Consider the following 23,058-nt stretch of genomic DNA (forward strand, 5'->3'; position numbering starts at 1 on the left):
GCCATTTGGGTTAGACCCTGTTGAGCTCAAAACACTTAGGTTAGTGATATTCCAAGGGTTCACTGGCTTGTGATTAGTGGTGCTTTAAACAGACCATTAATGCTAGGAGTTAGTAATAATCTAAGGAATGAACAAACCATATTAGTTAGAAACCTAGGAACCTAAATGACCTGTGATTGTTTATGCTTTAGTCAGATAGGCAATGCTAGGGGTTAATCTAAGGATTTTAGGTAGTTAACTAGCCACATGACAAGGATTTAACCTAGGTGAACTAGCTAGGTGAAAGGGAAATCTTAACCCTAGAATCACACTTCCATTCCCACTGTTTTCATTTTCTTCACTACTTTTTCCACTTTGTTTCCTTGTCACTGCCTTTGGCTCACTGCCACTGAATTTTATTGTTCACTGTCACTTGTTTCATCACTTCAATTCACACCCAAGTCTCTGTGGTTCGACCCTGCCTTGCACATTCACTACAACTGACCCTGTGCACTTGCAGGTATCACTGTAGGCTGTCTTTGCTCTTATTTTATACATATCCCAAAGCCTACCAATGACAACAAGGAGGTAGGATCAAAACTTCTCTGCACGATGAAACTGACTCAGGAATGGAAGAAATATCTGCGCGGATCATAGATTTGGAGTTTTGAGGATATATATATATATATATATCAGGTGATAGTTATGTAGTCAACTCAGTTACAAGTTCCACTAAAACCCTATACTTCAAAGATCGATACCGGAGACACGGAGGAAAATAACACACTGGGGACTGAACATCACGGGTCAAAGGATAGGCCACGCGCCTTGTACACGTCATGAATTCTCGGCCGTGTGTTATGTTACTTCTCATGAAAATCGACAAGTCATGATGAATTTGGATATATGGGCATCAGTCCATGTCATGGATTAGAAGAAATCGACGTTAACAAAATGTTCATCATTCAGAAGAAGAGTCTAATTGAAGTAAAGTCGTTTAAACAGTCAAAATAAAGATATCTACTATGAAGACTAAAAAGGGAATGCTCTACCATCTACAAGAAGATGGAAGTAAAACTACTCGTCGGACTCATCCGAATTGTCAGCTTCATCGTCACTGTCCTTCTCGGAATCATCTTCTTCAGAGTCACTATCAGGATCATTGGTGAAGTTCGGTGGATGGAAGATAACATCATCATCTAAATCTGAATTATCTTCTGCTGCAGCTTCAGCTTCAATTTTCTTCATCGTCCTCCGATGCTCTCTTTTATATCGATCAGGCTTAATGTAACGCTCGGATGGTTCCCATGCGATCTCTCCTTCAGAAGCATCATCATCAGAATCAGAAGGCACCCCGTCCAAGAATTGACACTTCTTCTCAACCTTCTGTCTCTTACGCCGGGTGCGATCTTTTTCACGTTGACGGGCATCCTCCTTTTTGTCTTCAGCTCTTTTCTTTTCGAGTTCAGCAAAATAGAGTCTTCGCTTAGCCAAAGGAACATTAGGCTTCGCCCCTTTATGGGAAACCCTAGCTTTCGATTTCTCTACAGGAGCGTCGGAATCCTCATCAGAAGAGCCAGAGGAAGAAGAGGAATACCAGTAATCGTAATTGCTGTTACTGTTGGTCGACATTTTCTGGAACCGGAAGATCAAAGATTACTACCATGTAAACAAACCAACATCAGCAAAAAATGGTAACTCTTAACTCTTACCTTTTATACTTCCACTAACAATGGTGATAGTAATACTAGAGTTAACACCTCAAAATCGTTCGTCTCTTCGAAAACTGCAAAAACGAAACTTTATTTAATTTCCGAAACTGATTTTTCATGAAATCACGGACACAATTTTCATAATGTGAACATTCACACAACTGACCTGTGAAGTTTACAATAATAAAATATTTCATCATAAATATATTGTCTATCTTCGAAGGTTCCTCAAAATCCACGTTTCTGATTTTTCGAAAAAACAACAATTAATGCAACTTGCATATATAAATTCTCAAAGAATTTTATCTAATGAAAACAAATTCATGCAAATAAAATATACAATCATATTTTACACAATATATGTCACGGCTACATATATATATATAATTTTTTTTATTATTTTCCTTCGTATCGTCGTTATTTGTCTTTAAAACGAAGGTTTATTTAAAAAAATATCGTGAAAGCTCACATCTCATACATATGATAAAGTTTTGTATTTACATGAAAGCTCATAATCAAGATTATATCACTGGACACAAGTTCATCATACATATTTTCCTTCGTGTCATCATTATTTGTCTTTAAAACGAAGGATTTTACCAATTTCATGAAAATTCACTTCTTTTATGATGAAACCTTGGTATACATGAAAGCTCATACACTAAGTTTTATCACTGGACCTAGGTTCATATTAAAAAAAAAATCTCTACTAAATCAGGGATTATAATTAGTTTTCAAAACTAACGATCGAACGAACATACGTTTTAAAAAACGAGGGTTTTTCATAAAACTCACACTAATATACAAACATGTATATAACTTCATCATGATAAAAGCATGAACAACTCATGAGGATCATAAACATCAGCAAACAAAAAAAAAACGCACCTGGGCGAATTGGCCGGAAGTTGGCCGGCGGCAACGGCGGCGGTCGGACGTCAGCGAAGCTCCGGCAAGAAATTTTCCTCCACTCGCTGCTGACGTGAAGGTGATGGAGAGGTGATGAAGGTGCTGGCCGTGTGTGAAGGAAAAAAAAAGGATTAATCCCTTTTATATCAATTTTATTTCCAAAACCTAATTTTCTAAGGATTTCCTTATTGGGCCCGACCCCCGAATCCTAACCGACCACGGACTCGTCGTCCAAACCAGCGGTTCAACGCCAATTTATGCTCATAAAACGACGCTCCAATCATGACATTGAAGCATTCATCAAGTCGTGGTTTCTCATGCTCTTCAAATCCGGTAAACGTCTCAACTTACGACTAAGTTCAATTATTGGTATTATTATTTATGACCGGAAAATCACCATTTAATGCTGACTGAGGAACACCACCTTCCTCAGTAAGCATGTGACTTAATGTAGATGGTGGATTTTCAACGAGGGATAAATTCGTAAACTCATAATTATACGAAGCTCTGATTCAGCAATCAGACGTGAGTATCGAGACACGGGTCTCTCATCGAATTCTCAACGGAGAGTACTTTCTCTCGGAGTACATGTAGATTTGTAGTCTGACGACTGGACAACGGCATATATCATGAATACTGAATACTTTCAGTGATTATTTCTATATAGCATCACGAGATGGACGGCTCCTAGACAGCTTGCTCTGCTAGTATAGAGCGATAACGTCTTCAGGAACAAACAGCAAGTTTACCCTGACTATATAAAGGATATGACTTACCGACAAGATCATATCGGGATGATTGATTCTCCTAGACAGCTTGCTCTACAGTATGGAGCCACAAAGTTAATTATTCCTAATTGCTCCTATTCTATGGTCGAATCCACGACTGGTCCCATGGAATGGCGATAGCAATTGTTCTGATTCTATGATCGAATCCACGCTTGATATCATAGAATAGCAATAACTATATTATCTCATTAATCCGATTTCATGATCGAATCCACAACTGGTCTCATAAATGGTAATAGATAAATCTTAATTACTCCGATTCTATGGTCGAATCTACGATCTCATGGAATAGTAATGCTCATTTTATTATTCTGAATTCGAAGTCGAATCCTCAGTTGATCCTATGAATTAATAATAAACATCTTATTGCTCAGTTTTGTGAATTATTCTCCATCGAATTCCACAATTAGTAATAAATAATCAACAACCGGGCATCTGAGCTACCTCTAAGTAAGCCCCGATTCAAATGGTGAAAGTGTATTCAACGATGATACACTAACAGTCACCGCACGAACGAGTATTTCAAAAATACAACGAAACGATGAACCTATGCAAAATAGAGAAGAAAATAATAAATAATTAAAATATTGACCAGGGTGCTGGGAGCACGGACACACGACCAACCGACCGTGTCGTGGTCAATTCCACGCCAGTTTTATATTTTTAATGCATTTTATTATTTTCCATGATTTGGTGAAAATCCTCTCATTTTATCAAATCTCCTTCGTCTCGAGGAAACTCCTCGGTTTCATGGTACTTCCATAAATTCATAAAAAATAATATAAAATTAAGGAAAGGAGTGTGGGGCGTGACCATTGGCCAACCGGCCATGCCTTGGTCCCAACCGGCTCCACACCCACGGTCCCTTATTATTTTATTATTATTATTATTATTTCTCTAATTTCATGAAAAAACTCCTTGATTTCATGGTATTTTTGCACAAATCATCAAATAATAATAAAATAATATAAATTATTAAAACTTGTGGGACGGGACCTTGGCCGGCCGGCCATGCCCTAGCCGGTCCCACACGCCCCTTTGTTTTATTATTTTATTATTAGTTTTCCTTGAATTCATCAAATTCCTTGATTTCATGGTATTTATCTCAAATTAGGAAAAATTCCCTCAAATCATCAAAAATACCTAAAAATATTAAAAAAATTATGAAAACTCGTGGGACCGGGCCCAAGCCGGCAGGCCGTGCCTCCATGGTCCCACACGCCCTTGTTTTTATCATTTTAATATTTTTTGCTTCCCTGAACTCATGAAAACTCCTTCAGTTCATGGAAACTCCCTAAATTCATCAAATTTCTCAAAATTCATGAATTTTTCATAAAATCATTATAAAATTAGGGAACTTGTGGGACCGGGCCCTGGCCGGCCAGTCATGCCTTCCACGGTCCCACACGCCCTTGTTTTATTATTTTAATATCTTTTGCTTCCTTGAACTCATGAAAACTCCTTCAATTCATGGAAACTCCCAAAATTCATCAAATTTCTCAAAATTCATGAATTTTTCATAAAATCATCAAAATATTATAAAATTAAGTAAAAGACACCATGGGACGGTGGTCACGACCGGACGACCATGCCTTGACCACAACGGTCCCACGCCTCCTCATTCCTTATTTTATAATTATTTTTCATCATCTCATGGTGTTTTTCCTCAGTTTCGTCGAAACCCTAATTTTGGCATATTTTCTCGAATGGATGCTCAATTGCACGCCAGAAAATATCAAAATTCTCAGGACTGAGACGCGGACGCCTTAGGGACACGAGCACACTATCTTTACTGACCAAGATTGGCTCTTTGGATCACGGAAGCCGGTCCCATCAATTTTCACAGTTTTGACCTAATTTGCACAATTGCTCGTATTAGGTCCAAAACTCTCCCAAACACTTTGGATTTTGATGAAGTGATCGTCAGGAGGTCACGGGATAACCCAGGGCCGGTTTCATGACTCCATGGTCGGTCCCTCTCCTCGTCATAATTAATTAGGTTTTCTCACCTAAGGCTCAGACGAGCATTTTTTGAATAAATGATTAAACCAGCATTTAATCATTCTTCCACCAACAAATCTTCAACTCTTCAGGAGTTCTTTGTATTTGCTCACATGAGCATATGGACACTACATGGTTGATCCACGGTCCCATGTAGTCGCTCCTTCCTTCGTCCCATGGTGGAAATTCTGACAACCATGAATTGATCATCAATTGATCAAATTAGGGTTTCTGAATCCAAGGATCATCATTCCAGATTCTAACCTTAATAATTTTACGAAAGCCTCATGATCATTAATTTCATTAATTATGCTCGGTTCAACGACCAGTATTCTAATTAATATTTTGGTACGCTGCCAATAATCCATCAGATGAGCAACACATGCTCAGACGATCAAATATTCAACAATTCATCACATGAGCAGCACTTGCTCAGATGAGGAATATTTGCTCAATATTGGTTCAAAATTCAATATTCAACGATCCATCGAATGAACAATACTTGCTCACTTCATCGTAAGAACTGTCTCATGACATGTTCAATTCATGAGTTTCAGAACATCATGTTCAACTCAGCAGCTACATGGACTCATCGTCCCATCAAACCACGAAGTCATCAATTGACTAACATACCACGAGACGTCAATCGTGTCACTTTGGGGGGATATCACTTAGGGTTTTTGGTATGGCGGTCTACGACACGTGTGTTCAAACACAAGATGGAATGTGAGCAAGTCATGCAATCAGTTGAAAGAATTCACGAGGTAGTGGGTGGAAAATCGACCAAGTCTCCACACGTTGAGCAACTGGTTTCAAACACGATCTCCACCTCCCCACTCCTTGATTCCATCAACTGTCACACTTCATGGAATCATGGTGTCTACATTTCCAGCAATATAAATAAGTCTCTGAATCATGATTGAATCATCATCAGTATCATCAATCTCACGTCAAACTGACAACACGAGATCATCAACTCATCAATTGAGCAACTACTCTCAATTGAGCAATTTCAATCACTCAGAGCTTATCGTATTCGAAATTCACACACCCACAGTCTTTGATTACCATTGATTCCACACATTTCTCAGCTTCCCTCCTACAGATCAACCCATCCTCTCTTGTGACCAAATTTACTCTGGAACGATCATTGTCTTGATTTAGGCCAGAGTACTACAGATTGATCTCTCGAATCTAAAGCGCCCCCTTTGCAGCGGTGCATCTGTGTGAGGTTTAACATTTCGCTCGGTTCGAGGAGTCTCCTCTGTACGGTCGTCTCCTCAATTCCTTAAAAACCAGCAAATCATTTTCCCCATCTTCAATATATATGACATCCAACCTTTAGGAGTGATTCCTTACAATTTAAACTACCCACTTTGATCACATGGGTTCAAGATCAGAGAGCAATTCATGTTTGGAAAAATGTTTTTCTAAAATTCTTTCAAAAAGAAGCCGTAGAAGCAACCAACAAACCAACCTACCAAAACCAGCAGATGAGGGTTCTTAAAGTATGTCTTTAACAAATCTGGACACTTCTGCAAATGAAGTTGTTTCCTGTGAGGAATGGTGTGACGCGGTTGAAGAAGGTCGTAAATTAAGAAAGGAAACAACTGAGTTGGGTTTTCCAGTTACGCTGTTGCCACCTCTTGGAGATCTACTACACCATACATACAATGATCTGGTCAAATATGTTAATTCTATAAGAGCTGAGAATAACGCACTTAATAGGAATAGGAGATTGATTAATCGGAAGAAGTATTCTGCTCTACAGGGGACTAACATGTAACTGGAGTGGTAGTAAAATCAATCATTTTCTCTTGCAGTATTATGGTAAAAAAAAGTTCAGTTTAGAGAAATGCTATGTATGAGTGGTAATTTAGTACACCTTTTATCTTATGTTCAGTTTAGAGCAGTGCTATTTCAGGTTGATTATACTTGGGAACTTTACATAACGCCTGCACACACGAAAAGTGTTAAACTTATGATCCAGATTGTTCCCAATATATCAAGAATATGAATAACGAAATTAAAACCTACAAGCCTCAGAATTGCATAATATGTCACCAAGGCGTTAAGTCATTCAGTCCCGAAAGATGGTGTTCTTTATGATTCAATATCCTCATAGGCTATATATACCAAACCATGTAACTACGTAACCAAATTAATGAATTTACTGAATAAATGTATATCTCATGGCCAGTCCCAAAAGGGATAGTTTCACAAGCAGCAACAGATAAAAAACAGAATCTAAATGTTGTGAGGCAACATCAAATGCAGTCTAAACTATAAAAATTTCAAACTATAATATTACATTGAACTGGAAAATTCAACTTCTTTCTTTAGATTCTCAACCTGCAAAAACTGTTAGATCATAGATCGGTCGACCTCGCATGCGTTGCTATCTCAAGCATGTTTTTCAATGTTAGTGAACAAAACTATGAGTCTTGATTTCTAGCCTATATAGCTAATTCTCGGACTAGGATAGAAAAGTGTAGTTGAGATCAAGGACTTCATGGCGATTCATCATACAACGACGAAGATATATACAAGGAACCTTGGAACTTCATCAACAAAAAGGTATGTGGAGACTTGAACGTATCTATCACTCAAAAGTCTTTATATTCTATCTCCTACTTCTTATGAGACAAAAGTCGTCTGCTATATAGGCTAGATCATACACATTTGACATTTCGAGCTGAGCATTCATTTCTTATCTTTTATCTCGAAATCGTGTGTTGGTAAAGCATTTCGCTTTGATCAAGTTTATCTTCACCTAGTGACGAAAGTCATGAAAAGTTTCAATCACTTTGAGAATTGCTTTGACGTGAATCGTCTGTAAATAACGGCTACATAGCGTCCTCTGAGAATGTCTTAATGATTTAAATGAGAGTTTAGATTACATAACCATGTATTTTTTGATCCGAAATTTTCGAACTTTGTTGATCAAGAGAAATCGGGAGGATTGTGGAATTGTCTTGCCAAGTCAGCGAACCCAGTCCGCAGACTCAGTCCGCGAACTGTTAGAAGTTCTCGACCGAGAATTTATGCTGGATTTTCCAAAACTCGTTTGTGTGCTAAGTCCGCGAACTGGCGGAAATTCTCTTTCCGAGAATTTCTGCTGAGTTTGGAAAACTCAACCGATTAACTTAAGTCCGCGAACTTGTTTGTGAGCTTAAGAGGTTATGATCTAAAGATGTGCTCTGAACATGAAACATTAAATTACTAAGGAATGCGTTATGCAAACCGTGGCTATAATGTTCATGAGCCGATTCAATCGAATCGAATCATCTTTGTTTCAATTGTGTCTTGTGTAGTTACATAAGATCTCATAGCAATTTAACAACTCTTTAACTAGTTCATTTGAGTCAATTGAACTAGTTATGGTGAAGAAGAACAAGGTTAATATGAAATGCTCATATGGTTAACCTTTTGGGTTACTATGTTGAACCAACATACACGTACAGTTGGGCATGGTTTTCACGAACCCAGTAAACGTTTACCAAAGTGTGTGTGACAAGCTAAGTTTTCGATCTAACGGTTGAGAAATATTAGCTTGAATCTAAATCAGGTTTTTATCTGACGGTGAATAAGGATTGCTTTGTACCTAAGGCCAAACTCTGATTTGAAGGCTATATAAAGGAGACATCTAGCATTGTGCAAAACTAATCCCCACACGTCTGTGTGCTACTAGTGCGCCCGCTAGAGTCGATCTCCATTAATCTTTGATTTTCTTCTCTAAAATCAGGTTAACGACTTAAAGACTTCATAGGGATTGTGAAGCCAAACCGATACTACTTTTATCGTAGTTGTGTGATCTGATCTTGCATCTTCTATCGTACAAGTACAATCGATAGATTGGCTTGAGATCGTGAGAGTTCTCCGATAGGCAAGATAAAGAAGTCACAAACATCTTCGTCTCACTGTTTGTGATTCCTCGACAAACCACCTGTGTAGTCATGAAGGATTATAGAGAGGTGATTGATTAATCTAGGCTGTTCTCCGGGAATATAAGACCGGATTATCAATTGGTTCCTGTTCACCTTGATTTTATATCTTAAGACGGAACAAAACCTATGGTTTATCTGTGGGGGACATATTTATCCTTTGATAGACTTTTCTGTGTGAGACAGATCTGTTTATTATCAAGTCTGTGATTTTGGGTTGCAGCAACTCTTGGTTGTGGGTGAGATCAGCTAAGGGAATCAAGTACGTAGTATCCTGCTGGGATCAGAGGCGTAGGAGTACAACTGTACCTTGGATCGGTGGGAGACTGATTGGGGTTCAACAATAGTCCAGTCCGAAGTTAGCTTGGAGTAGGCTAGTGTCTGTAGCGGCTTAATACAGTGTGTATTCAATCTGGACTAAGTCCCGAGGTTTTTCTGCATTTGCGGTTTCCTCGTTAACAAAACTTCTGGTGTTTGTGTTATTTCTTTTCCGCATTATATTTTATATAATTGAAATAATATAGGTTGTGCGTTAAGATCATCAATTGGAAATCCAACCTTTAGTTGTTGATCGATATTGATTGATCCTTGGACATTGGTCTTTGGTACCGTCCAAGTTATCTATCTTTAATCGAGACTCGCAGTTTGCTTGAGTAAGATTAAATCAAGAGATTGAGATATTAACTCCCTGAGATACTTTCTATCTAGATTGAGTCTGACTGTCTAGTTGATTCTCTAGCAAAGTATTTCGGAGTTAGTTCATACAGATTGGTAATCGAATTATTGGGTGGTGTTGTTAGACCCCCGCTTTTTCAAAAACAACAACAAAAAAGAATATGTATATCATCAACACCAATCCACAACTTCCATATCAATTTTCTTTCTTTAGTTTCTCATCCTGCAAAAACAACAACAACCCAAAAAAAATCACATCAACACCAATACACAACTTCCATATCAAATTAAAGTTCAAGTCATTCGCTTTAAGTAACTAACCTAACAACAAACCGATAAATCCCATATTCAAACCTAACTCCATGCATCTGCATAAAAATATCCAAAAAAAAGTTAGTTAAAATCAACAAGCCAAACCTAACATCAGTATTATAAAAACGATAAACATCACCTAAATCGAATGAAATCAAGTATACCCCCGATATGAACTGCGACTAAAGATGTTGAGATCTACCTGTAGAAGATCTGAACTGCAACTTAACTGTCAACTTTGGTCGGAAACCAACCTGTAAAACAATAATTATTAAAACACATTAAGAAAATTGACCAGTAAGAAATCAAGAAAAGAAAAATGAAATTTTACATAAAAACCCAACCTGTACCTGCTAATTTTGTAAAATCAAACATAATTGCTGCACAATTGCTAGATGTTGAAGGTTAATAATCATAATGAATTTTAATGAGGTTTTGTCATATAGGGCTTAAATGGTTGGTAATGGTGGAGTTCAAAGAGAGGAGGAGATATTTTGGCTGGTCTGGTTCTCGTCTGCAAATGAACTGATGAAGAGACAGGGGATAGAGCAGGTAAAAGTGATAATTAGGGTTATGGTTTGCTTATATTGGTGGCAATGGTTGTAATTACTTTGAATCTTTAGGGAAAATTCGCAACGTTTTTAGGGTTCTCCCTAAATCGATGGCCAATAACCACCTATAATATCTCATACGGATTAAGAATCCAATGGTTCGCATAAACCTATTTTGTTCATACAGATCATGAAATTTGTGTTTCTTTGCTAAATGTGTTTGTTTGTGTTTCTTTGTGTTTCTTTGTCAATGGTTCACATAAACCTATTTTGTTCATACATATCATGAAATTTGTGTTTCTTTGCTAAATTGTATTTGTTTGTGTTTCTTTGCTAAATTGTGTTTGTTTGTGTTTCTTTGTGTTTCTTTGATAAACTCAATTCGTGTTTTCAAAGGTATTAACAACCTTCATTATGACCGAGTATATTAATAAACGTCGTGTATATTTTAGTCCACACCTAGATATGGATCTCCATTGTAGTACATTATTAATGCCGGATGAACTGAGGATGGATTATATGAGTTTTTATCATCTCGGGTTCGTATATTACACGAGTTAGACCAGAGTTCTCACTCGGATGAACTGAATATGAAATATATCGGATTTCGATATCTCGAGTTCGTATATTACACGAGTTAGATCCGAGTCTCTAAATCGGATGAACTGAGGATGGATTATATGAGTTCTTATCAGCTCGGGTCGTATATTACACGAGTTAGACACGAGTCTCCCACTCGGATGAACTGAGGATGGATTATATGAGTTCTTATCATCTCGGGTTTGTATATTACACGAGTTAGACCAGATTCTCTCACTCGGATGAACTGAATATGAAATATATCGGATTTCGACAGCTCGGGTTCGTATAATACACGAGTTAGACCCGAGTCTCTCACTCGGATGAACTGAGGATGGATTATATGAGTTCTTATCATGTCGGGTTCGTATATTACACGAGTTAGATCCGAGTTTCTCACTCAGATGAACTGAGGATGAATTATATGAGTTCTTATCATTTCGGGTCGTATATTACACGAGTTAGACCCGAGTCTCTCACTCGGATGAACTAAGGATGGATTATATGAGTTCTTATCATGTCGGATTCGTATATTACACGAGTTAGACCAGATTCTCTCACTCGGATGAACAGAATATGAAATATATCGGATTTCGACATCTCGGGTTCGTATATTACACGATTTAGATCCGAGTCTCTCACTAGGATGAACTGAGGATGGATTATATGAGTTCTTATCATCTCGGGTTCGTATATTACACGAGTTATACTCGATTCTCTCACTCGGATGAACTGAGGATGGATTATATGAGTTCTTATCATGTCGGGTTCGTATATTACACGAGCTAGACCAGAGTCTCCCACTCGGATGAACTGAATATGAAATATATCGGATTTCGACAACTCGGGTTTGTATATTACACGAGTTAGATCCGAGTCTCTCACTTGGATGAACTAAGGATGGATTATATGAGTTCTTATCATCTCGGGTTCGTATATTACACGAGTTAGAACCGAGTCTCTCACTCGGATAAACTGAGGATGGATTGAATGCGTTCTTATCATGTCGGGTTCGTATATTACACGAGTTATACCAGAGTCTCTCACTCGGATGAACTGAATTTGAAATATATCGGATTTCGACATCTCGGGTTCGTATATTACACGAGTTAGATCTGAGTTTCTCACTCGGATGAACTGAGGATGGATTATATGAGTTCTTATCATGTCGAGTTCGTATATTACACGAGTTAGACCATATTCTCTCACTCGGATGAGTTGAATATGAAATATATCGGATTTCGACATCTCGGGTTCGTATATTACATGAGTTAGACCCGAGTCTCTCACTCGGATGAACTGAGGATGGTTTATATGAGTTCTTATCATGCCGGTTTCGTATATTACACGAGTTAGATCCGAGTCTCTCTCTCGGATAAACTGAGGATGAATTATATGAGTTATTATCATCTCGGGTCGTATATTACACGAGTTAGACCCGAGTCTCTCACTCGTATGAACTAATGATGGATTATATGAGTTCTTATCATGTTGGGTTCGTATATTACACGAGTTAGACCAGATTATCTCACTCGGATGAACTGAATATGAAATATATCGGATTTCGACATCTCGGGTTCGTATATTACACGAGTTAGATCCGAGTCTCTCACTCGGATAAACTGAGGATGGATTATATGAGTTCTTATTATCTCGGGTTTGTATATTACACGAGTTAGACCCGAGTCTCTCACTCGGATGAACTGAGGATGGATTATATGAGTTCTTATCATTTAGGGTTCGTATATTACACGAGTTAGATTATAGTATCTCAATCGGATGAACTGAATATGAAATATATCGGATTTCGACATCTCGGGTTCGTACATTACACGAGTTAGATCCGAGTCTCTCACTCGGATGAACTGAGGATGGATTATATGAGTTCTTATCATCTCGGGTTCGTATATTTCACGAGTTAGACCCGAGTCTCTCACTCGGATGAACTGAGGATGGATTATATGAGTTCTTACCATGTCGGGTTCGTATATTACACGAGCTAGACCAGAGTCTCCCACTCGGATGAACTGAATATGAAATATATCGGATTTCGACAACTCGGGTTCGTATATTACACGAGTTAGATCCGAGTCTCTCACTCGGATGAACTGAGGATGGATTATATGAGTTCTTATCATCTCGGGTTCGTATATTACACGAGTTAGAACCGAGTCTCTCACTCGGATAAACTGAGGATGGATTGAATGCGTTCTTATCATGTCGGGTTCGTATATTACACGAGTTAGACCAGAGTCTGTCACTCGGATGAACTGAATATGAAATATATCGGATTTCAGCATCTCGGGTTCGTATATTACACGAGTTAGCTCTTAGTCTCTCACTCGGATGAACATAGGATGGATTATATGAGTTCTTATCATGTCGGGTTCGTATATTACACGAGTTAGACCATATTCTCTCACTCGGATGAATTGAATATGAAATATATCGGATTTCGACATCTCGGGTTCGTATATTACACGAGTTAGACCCGAGTCTTTCACTCGGATGAACTGAGGATGGATTATATGAGTTCTTATCATCTCGGGTTCGTACATTACACGAGTTAGATCCGAGTCTCTCACTCGGATGAACTGAGGATGGATTATATGAGTTCTTATCATCTCGGGTTCGTATATTTCACGAGTTAGACCCGAGTCTCTCACTCGGATGAACTGAGGATGGATTATATGAGTTCTTACCATGTCGGGTTCGTATATTACACGAGCTAGACCAGAGTCTCCCACTCGGATGAACTGAATATGAAATATATCGGATTTCGACAACTCGGGTTCGTATATTTGATAGACGCATTTATGTGTCTAATATATCTCAATTGTATATAGTGTTAGCACCCATTTTTGTACTTATTTGGTTATTTTATATATTTGTAGGTGTTTTCAGAAGAATAAGGATTTGCGGCGAAATTAGCTGAAAATGCGGCGTTTGAACCTCCGTTGATAGAGTGCCGGAAGCGCCCCAAAAGTGTACCGGAAGTACCCCAGAAATACCCCGGAGGAACCCCGAAAAAAGTACGGAAAATGCCCCAGAGGAAACTTGCTATATGGACCCTTGATTTTGGATAAGGGGTAACCTAATTACTAAGGGGTGACCCATTTCCAAGCAGCTGCTAAAGGGACACCAGGTCTGGTTAAGGGGACACCACATTCAAAGTTCAAATAATGGAATTTGGCGGGAAAACTAAGTTCACGTCTGATAATTCTCTGTTGGATTTCTGGGCAGTTTTGAGGGAGATTAAATCCCTGAAATCAATTGGGCTAGGCCTGTTAAGAATAAACAGATCGTATGCAAGTGATTTTATCGATCAACTTGGGCTGGAATGGCTGGGAGAAGCGATCAAAGTCCAAACAGAATACGTGTTCTCTGTGAAGTTTTCAAATATATTTTTAGAGATTCTGGGAGAGTTTTACGTTGAAGTAAAGTGTATCTAGTCTTGTTTAAGGATTAGGAGAAGTTTGGAGCGTAAGAAATTGCCAGAAGACGCGTACAAAGCAACAGAAAAGAGATTTCTCTCTCAACTGCACGTGAAGAAAAAAGGGAGATAAACTCAGATTTAATCGAGTTATTTGGACCCTATTGGTATATAAAGGCTGGTGGGAAGTGAGAGAAAGTTTTATCAAGAAGTTTGGGGAAGTTTAGAGACCACAGAGACGCAGCAGAGAGGCTGGAAGACGAAGAACAGGAAGCTGCAGGAAAGCTTCCTGCTGCTGCTCGAGGAGGAAGAAGACGAAGAACGGACCCTCCAGGACCGTCGTTCCTCAACAGTGCTAGCAGCAGTAGACCTGCGTCGTTATTCAACAGCAGAGTACCAGCGTCGCTTATCAACAGCAGCACCGAGGTATCGTTCTTTTCTGGACGCTTAAAGAGGGTCGTAGTTTCACTGTATTATATTTTTCACTCTTTTAATCATATTTTGAGCATCAAGTATGTATTTTGAGAACATGATTATCATGAGTAGCTAAACCCCAATACTGGGATGATGGAGGAAGTTGTTTTTCAGCCATGTGGTTATTTAAATAATTCTTAATTCACTTTTTGCACCGATTTTAATTGATTTATGATTTCAATTAATTACTTGTGATTTTGTTTGATGGAACATGCTTAGTCCTAGGGATTCTTGATGTGCCATGCTTATAATATACAAGTAATATTTTATGGAATCTAATTTGGCAAACATAGAGTTAATACTTGTTTTATTTTGAGCTATAATCGCCTAGGATTATTTTCTGAGCCACTTGAATATGAAACACATTGGAATCCTGAGTCCTGGTTCCTCTTGATCTTGTGACAATTTTGTACATATTTTTGTTTTTAAATCTATTCAAGTCCGAGCAACGAATCCGTATTTACCGCAATCGAAATACTACAACAAAATGGCGCCGCCGACGCGGACTTGTATATAGATTTGGTTTTAGGTTTAATTTTTTATTTATTTATTATTATTTGTTCCTTTTTACGTTTCTTTTTGTGTCTTTGATTTACAGGTTCGAAGTGGAATACTAAGGACTTGGGAACAAAAAGCTTAAAGCTAAAAGCTAAAAGCTAAAAGAGAAGAAAAAAAAAGACATAATTTTTTTTAGGATTTAATTTTATTTTTATTATTAATATTTTTTTTTTATATAGCTTTTATATATTTTTTTTAGAATTTGTAAATAGGCTTTATTTTTCATAATTTTTGTAATTTTTGGACTTTTTATTTGGACTTTATTCTGGACTTTGGACATTATTTTTAAAAACCCTACGGAAGGGTTATAAATTAAAAAACAAATTAAATACAAACTGTTTGCAGGGAAGGACGACGATTACTATATCGTCTCGGCCCCTCGGGTTCGCACACGGCATAGGAGTCGTGGCCCGAGTCGACAACAACGGTTCATCGCCCGTCTGGTACGGGAGGTAAGTCCAATCGAAACACCCGCGAATCTCCTGCAAGCGGGTTACTGTCTGCCTTAAGGTGATAATTGTTTGAGGACGAACCGGAATGTTTTTAATTTCCTAGTAAAGGGCAAGGCCTGGCCAAATCAAGATAAGGACTCGGATTTCATCACCGTTTCCTTCTTGCCCGCCTTAGGAAAACGAAACCAAACGCGAACCTAAGCCTAAAATTTTGAATAGAACGAGACCAATAGGGTAACGAGCTTAATAGGAAACTCGTTCGAAAAATATTGGTTGCTCTTTAAGCACATTTCAAAGTTCATGATGGTTTCTGTGAGTTGAATGCGTGACTGCGCCGCCTTGTGATAGCGGTGAGGCCTTGGGTATCAAAGCTCCACTGAGCTTCCCTCGCCTCGATTCAACTTACATTAGCTCGGATTGATTCCAGAGGGGTGTGCTCAAATTATAACGAATTCCTTTTCGAAGGAATAGAAGCTGGTCTAGAAAACAATCTAAGTGGAGCCATCATGCTTTTTGTTTGCTAGAAATATTTAGGTTTGTTTTGGTGGAGTCGAGTCGGCCTTGTTTGTGATTGTGTAGAATTCCCCTGCAATTAAGAATGTCGAACTGGTATGATAGAAGCCAATACAATGAATATCGACCTGAATTTGAATATGGACATCATCAGTATTATGACCATAGTGAGAATAGTGGTTGGGGACGCCAACCTTTTCAAGGTTATGGTTCATACCATGGTGATCCCAATTACTATCCGCACGCGCATCAGTCATACGAGCAAGAAGATTATAGTACTAGTTCTTCGTCTCTAGAGGATACAATCAAACTATTGAAAAGTAGTCCTTATTATGATCCTTCAGTTCCTATTCCTTCTCTAGAAGAGACTCTTAGGAATTTAGCTGAGTCATCACGTCAGTTAGCTGAATCGACGTATAAATTAGATGAGGTGAATAACGTAGATATGGACGAAAGAACTGCAACAACAACTGAATCTGTAGAACATATCCTCAATAGATTAACTCAAAACTTAGATCCTACACTAAGGGAACTTTCTTTGGAAGAGACCCTTGAGAGGATAGCTGAGTCGACACGTAGACTTGAGTTAGAGACGAACGAAAGTATTGCTCGAAATAACTTGAATTGCCAATATAGTGTATCCAATAATACCCTTGAGAATGAAGATACTTTTTCACATAATCAAGATAACGAGGTTATAATTGGTAACACTACTTATTTAGATAAGGTTCAATCATCTTCGTACTATTATGATGATGATGATAGTAGTGATGAAGAATCTGAAATATGTAGGCATAGTGATCAGGAATCTAGTAATCCAATTGAGCTTTATAGTGATTATATTATTTCTACTTCAAATCCAAATAATTTTTATGATTATTCACCTATTCAAGAGGACGAGGATTTGATTAGGAATACCACCGTTTTAGACGATGTAGTATTTCCTTTTGATTACGAAGCCGATAGTGGTTTAGAGGAACGGGTTTATTCTGAAAATGTTGTTTTAGAGTCTAGCGACTTAGAAACAATAGTCTTGGAAGAAGAAGATAGACCCGTAGAGATGAGTAAAGATGCACTACCTGATAATAACTTAGAAGAATCTCTTGAATATTTTAAGGACTCTGAAGATACGGAAATTCAAGAAATAATTAGAGGTCTATCTAGAGACACTGAAAACTCTAAGTTTGGGGGTGATTATCACTTCCCTAGTGCCTTACCTTTAACTCTCAAAAAGTCCCCACACTTAGGACTTGATATCTGTGCCTCAACCATTTTACAAGATTACCTTCATACTCATTTTCCCGAGCCTAGTGATGTCCATGAAGGAGTTCAGTCGTTAGAAACCCATCCTCTGGTTGATGTGGTTTGCCCAGGCTATGATCCCCAGATTGAATTTGTTTTCCCACCAAATAGTTTTCTTCCAACTGTGGGAACGTTCATATTCCAAATGTGTCGAATATTAAGTTGTGAGACTTAACCTAAATGCTTTAGGAAATTAGAATCGACACATTTGCTTAAGAATGGCCACTACTCTCATTTTGGTCAATTATGTAAGTCAAATCTTATTGACTTAGAGGATCCTCAGTTATTTAGGTTATTATTGTGCGCTTCTAAGATCATATTTGAGTTTTTACAGACTCTAGGACCTAATGATTCGGATCCCACCTATGAAGAAACGCAGCCAATGAAAATTTTCTATTTAGACCCTTTCATAGAACCTGAACCTTAACCACAATTAGATATAAATTTCTTAATCAGGAAACTAAGTAAGGGCATGCTAGTCTTGTTCACTTTCTTGGTTCATTGCAGTTTCCTTTGGTCAGCTCTATTTAGTTTTGAAGACCCACAGTTATTTCGACTGTTATTTTATGGTTCGAGTTGACTAATCCTTTCCTAAGTCTGGTTGAAGACTTTAAACTTAGCACTTCTTGGGTGGTATCCCATGCTCATGCAACACGGTAATATCTTTCCTTAACTCTTCCGCTTCAAATGGTAACAGTTTCTCCTTGTTTAGGCCTGTCAATGGAAGAATATCCGTCGGATATTTAGAAATCCGATATCCGACATGTTAAGCACTACCGGATATTCGATATCCGATAATATCTTATAGGATATCAAAATCAGATATCGATTCCGATAGGCTAAGCTGTCGAATATCCGATAAATATCCGATAGTATCCGGTTATAACAAAAAAGCTTAAAAACCCTTGTAAAACATTTTCATAATTGACACTTATGGGATATTTATCCGACAATATCCGATAATATCCGATACTAGACTCGAAATTAGGATAAATTATAAATAAGTTCCTATACTATCGGATATTAACATTTCGGATGGGGTCTAATCCGTTTCCGATATGTTAAGGAAGAAATATCCGATCCGATATCCGATAAAACGGATAAAATCCTATAGGATATCGAATACTCGGAAACGGATACCGGATATCGGACAAATATTGACAGGCTTATCCTTGTTCATGCTTTTAGTTTCATCTTTAGAACATTGAGGACAATGTTAGATTTAAGTTTGGGGGTATGGGAGAAACTTTTTAGTTGCAATAAATAAACTCCAGAGCCTAGAAATTTATGTGTATTTAGGATGGCACTAACCAATCTAAGTGGATGGAAGCATTTTGGTTGTAGGAGTTGAGGAACCAATCTGAATAGATGGAAACATCTAAAGAGCTTATTCATAAAAGCACAGAGCTCAGGTGTCACCATATTTCGTTGAGTCCTTTTCACTTCTATTTTTATTTTTTTCATTTTAAATTATGTTTCTCTAAGTGATTAGGTGGGGCACACGATTCAAGTTGTTACCACTGCTAGGGTGAGTTAGAGTGACTGAGTTAGTAAAAAAAAAAGAAAGAGACCGGACCAGTTAGACCAATCGGAATAAGTATTAACACTTGGATAGCAATATGCGTGTGTTCTCCCTGTTTCCGTCGCCTAAGCAAGCGTGGAATGCAGGACCCGTGGGAACTATCGTGTAATCTGCTGACAAGAAGCATGCGCTTGGATCAAAAATATTTATTCATGCCGTTAAGTTAAAAAATAAAAATAAAAATGGTTATTGTTATGTGTAGTCCACTGCTGGTTCCCTTGTATTTGCCAGTTTGTTGATCTAGATTTAAGTTATTGACCGCTGGTTCCCTTGTATATGCCAGCAGTGTTGATATTAGTCAGACCGGTATCTCAGTCCATTAGGATAGGTTCATTTTAGCAGTGGCCTTCAGACAGATATGTGAAACATTGATCATTTGGTCAACATCAACACCATCTATGTTTTTCTATATCCATCTCTTCATGTGATTAGTTTGACTCCAAATATGATGTCCATAGTGCAACTATCTGAGTAGAGCTCTGTCACTTATATATGAATTTTAGTATGCTTGAGTGCAAACTCGTGTACATCAATTGGAATTTCGCATCAGGGTACTTCCTCTTGTAGTCAATAAGTATGCCAACCAAGGAGATTCTTTAGTGCCTTCCAAGGTTCGTTGTAGATAGCTAGGGTCTGGAGTATTAAGGTTTTGTGGGTATATCTCTTGTAAGCCCTCCCGAGACTATAACTCGGCCACTAGGGACACCTAGGGGTTTAAAGGCTTATTGCATACGCTAAATGCAATCGACGATGCCTGCGACAGTGAGTTAGGATTTTATTTTGTAGTTTTGATTTGCTCGGGACTAGCAAATAATAAGTTTGGGGGTATTTGATAGACGCATTTATGTGTCTAATATATCTCAATTGTATATAGTGTTAGCACCCATTTTTGTACTTATTTGGTTATTTTATATATTTGTAGGTGTTTTCAGAAGAATAAGGATTTGCGGCGAAATTGGCTGAAAATGCGGCGTTTGAACCTCCGTTGATAGAGTGCCGGAAGCGCCCCAGAAGTGTACCGGAAGTACCCCAGAAATACCCCGGAGGAACCCCGAAAAAAGTACGGAAAATGCCCCAGAGGAAACTTGCTATATGGACCCTTGATTTTGGATAAGGGGTAACCTAATTACTAAGGGGTGACCCATTTCCAAGCAGCTGCTAAAGGGACACCAGGTCTGGTTAAGGGGACACCACATTCAAAGTTCAAATAATGGAATTTGGCGGGAAAACTAAGTTCACGTCTGATAATTCTCTGTTGGATTTCTGGGCAGTTTTGAGGGAGATTAAATCCCTGAAATCAATTGGGCTAGGCCTGTTAAGAATAAACAGATCGTATGCAAGTGATTTTATCGATCAACTTGGGCTGGAATGGCTGGGAGAAGCGATCAAAGTCCAAACAGAATACGTGTTCTCTGTGAAGTTTTCAAATATATTTTTAGAGATTCTGGGAGAGTTTTACGTTGAAGTAAAGTGTATCTAGTCTTGTTTAAGGATTAGGAGAAGTTTGGAGCGTAAGAAATTGCCAGAAGACGCGTACAAAGCAACAGAAAAGAGATTTATCTCTCAACTGCACGTGAAGAAAAAAGGGAGATAAACTCGGATTTAATCGAGTTATTTGGACCCTATTGGTATATAAAGGCTGGTGGGAAGTGAGAGAAAGTTTTATCAAGAAGTTTGGGGAAGTTTAAAGACCACAGAGACGCAGCAGAGAGGCTGGAAGACGAAGAACAGGAAGCTGCAGGAAAGCTTCCTGCTGCTGCTCGAGGAGGAGGAAGAAGACGAAGAACGGACCCTCCAGGACCGTCGTTCTTCAACAGTGCTAGCAGCAGTAGACCTGCGTCGTTATTCAACAGCAGAATACCAGCGTCGCTTATCAACAGCAGCACAGAGGTATCGTTCTTTTCTGGACGCTTAAAGAGGGTCGTAGTTTCACTGTATTATATTTTTCACTCTTTTAATCATATTTTGAGCATCAAGTATGTATTTTGAGAACATGATTATCATGAGTAGCTAAACCCCAATACTGGGATGATGGAGGAAGTTGTTTTTCAGCCATGTGGTTATTTAAATAATTCTTAATTCACTTTTTGCACCGATTTTAATTGATTTATGATTTCAATTAATTACTTGTGATTTTGTTTGATGGAACATGCTTAGTCCTAGGGATTCTTGATGTGCCATGCTTATAATATACAAGTAATATTTTATGGAATCTAATTTGGCAAAGATAGAGTTAATACTTGTTTTATTTTGAGCTATAATCGCCTAGGATTATTTTCTGAGCCACTTGAATATGAAACACATTGGAATCCTGAGTCCTGGTTCCTCTTGATCTTGTGACAAATTGTGTATATATTTTTGTTTTAAAAATCTTTTCAAGTCCGAGTAACGAACTCTTATTTACCGCAATCGAAATACTACAACAAAATGGCGCCGCCGACGCGGACTTGTATATAGATTTGGTTTTAGGTTTAATTTTTTATTTATTTATTATTATTTGTTCCTTTTTACGTTTCTTTTTGTGTCTTTGATTTACAGGTTCGAAGTGGAATACTAAGGACTTGGGAACAAAAAGCTTAAAGCTAAAAGCTAAAAGCTAAAAGCTAAAAGAGAAGAAAAAAAAGTCATAATTTTTTTTAGGATTTAATTTTATTTTTATTATTAATATTTTTTTTTATATAGCTTTTATATATTTTTTTTAGAATTTGTAAATAGGCTTTATTTTTCATAATTTTTGTAATTTTTGGACTTTTTATTTGGACTTTATTCTGGACTTTGGACATTATTTTTAAAAACCCTACGGAAGGGTTATAAATTAAATAACAAATTAAATACAAACTGTTTGCAGGGAAGGACGACGATTACTATATCGTCTCGGCCCCTCGGGTTCGCACACGGCATAGGAGTCGTGGCCCGAGTCGACAACAACGGTTCATCGCCCGTCTGGTACGGGAGGTAAGTCCAATCGAAACACCCGCGAATCTCCTGCAAGCGGGTTACTGTCTGCCTTAAGGTGATAATTGTTTGAGGACGAACCGGAATGTTTTTAATTTCCTAGTAAAGGGCAAGGCCTGGCCAAATCAAGATAAGGACTCGGATTTCATCACCGTTTCCTTCTTGCCCGCCTTAGGAAAACGAAACCAAACGCGAACCTAAGCCTAAAATTTTGAATAGAACGAGACCAATAGGGTAACGAGCTTAATAGGAAACTCGTTCGAAAAATATTGGTTGCTCTTTAAGCACATTTCAAAGTTCATGATGGTTTTTGTGCGTTGAATGCGTGACTGCGCCGCC

The 23,058-nt window shown here is 38.1% G+C and overlaps 1 non-coding gene across 1 annotated transcript; it reads right to left on the reverse strand.

The window, feature by feature from the left end:
* Positions 1–7,426: 7,426 nt before the first annotated feature.
* LOC113341373 lies at positions 7,427–7,518 on the reverse strand. Its single transcript, XR_003355907.1, has one exon. It is a non-coding gene; the product is annotated as a small nucleolar RNA SNORD96 family (small nucleolar RNA).
* Between the last annotated feature and the right edge of the window lie 15,540 nt (positions 7,519–23,058).

The sequence above is a fragment of the Papaver somniferum genome, chromosome 1 (genome assembly GCF_003573695.1).
Source record: "Papaver somniferum cultivar HN1 chromosome 1, ASM357369v1, whole genome shotgun sequence".
NCBI lineage: Eukaryota > Viridiplantae > Streptophyta > Magnoliopsida > Ranunculales > Papaveraceae > Papaver > Papaver somniferum.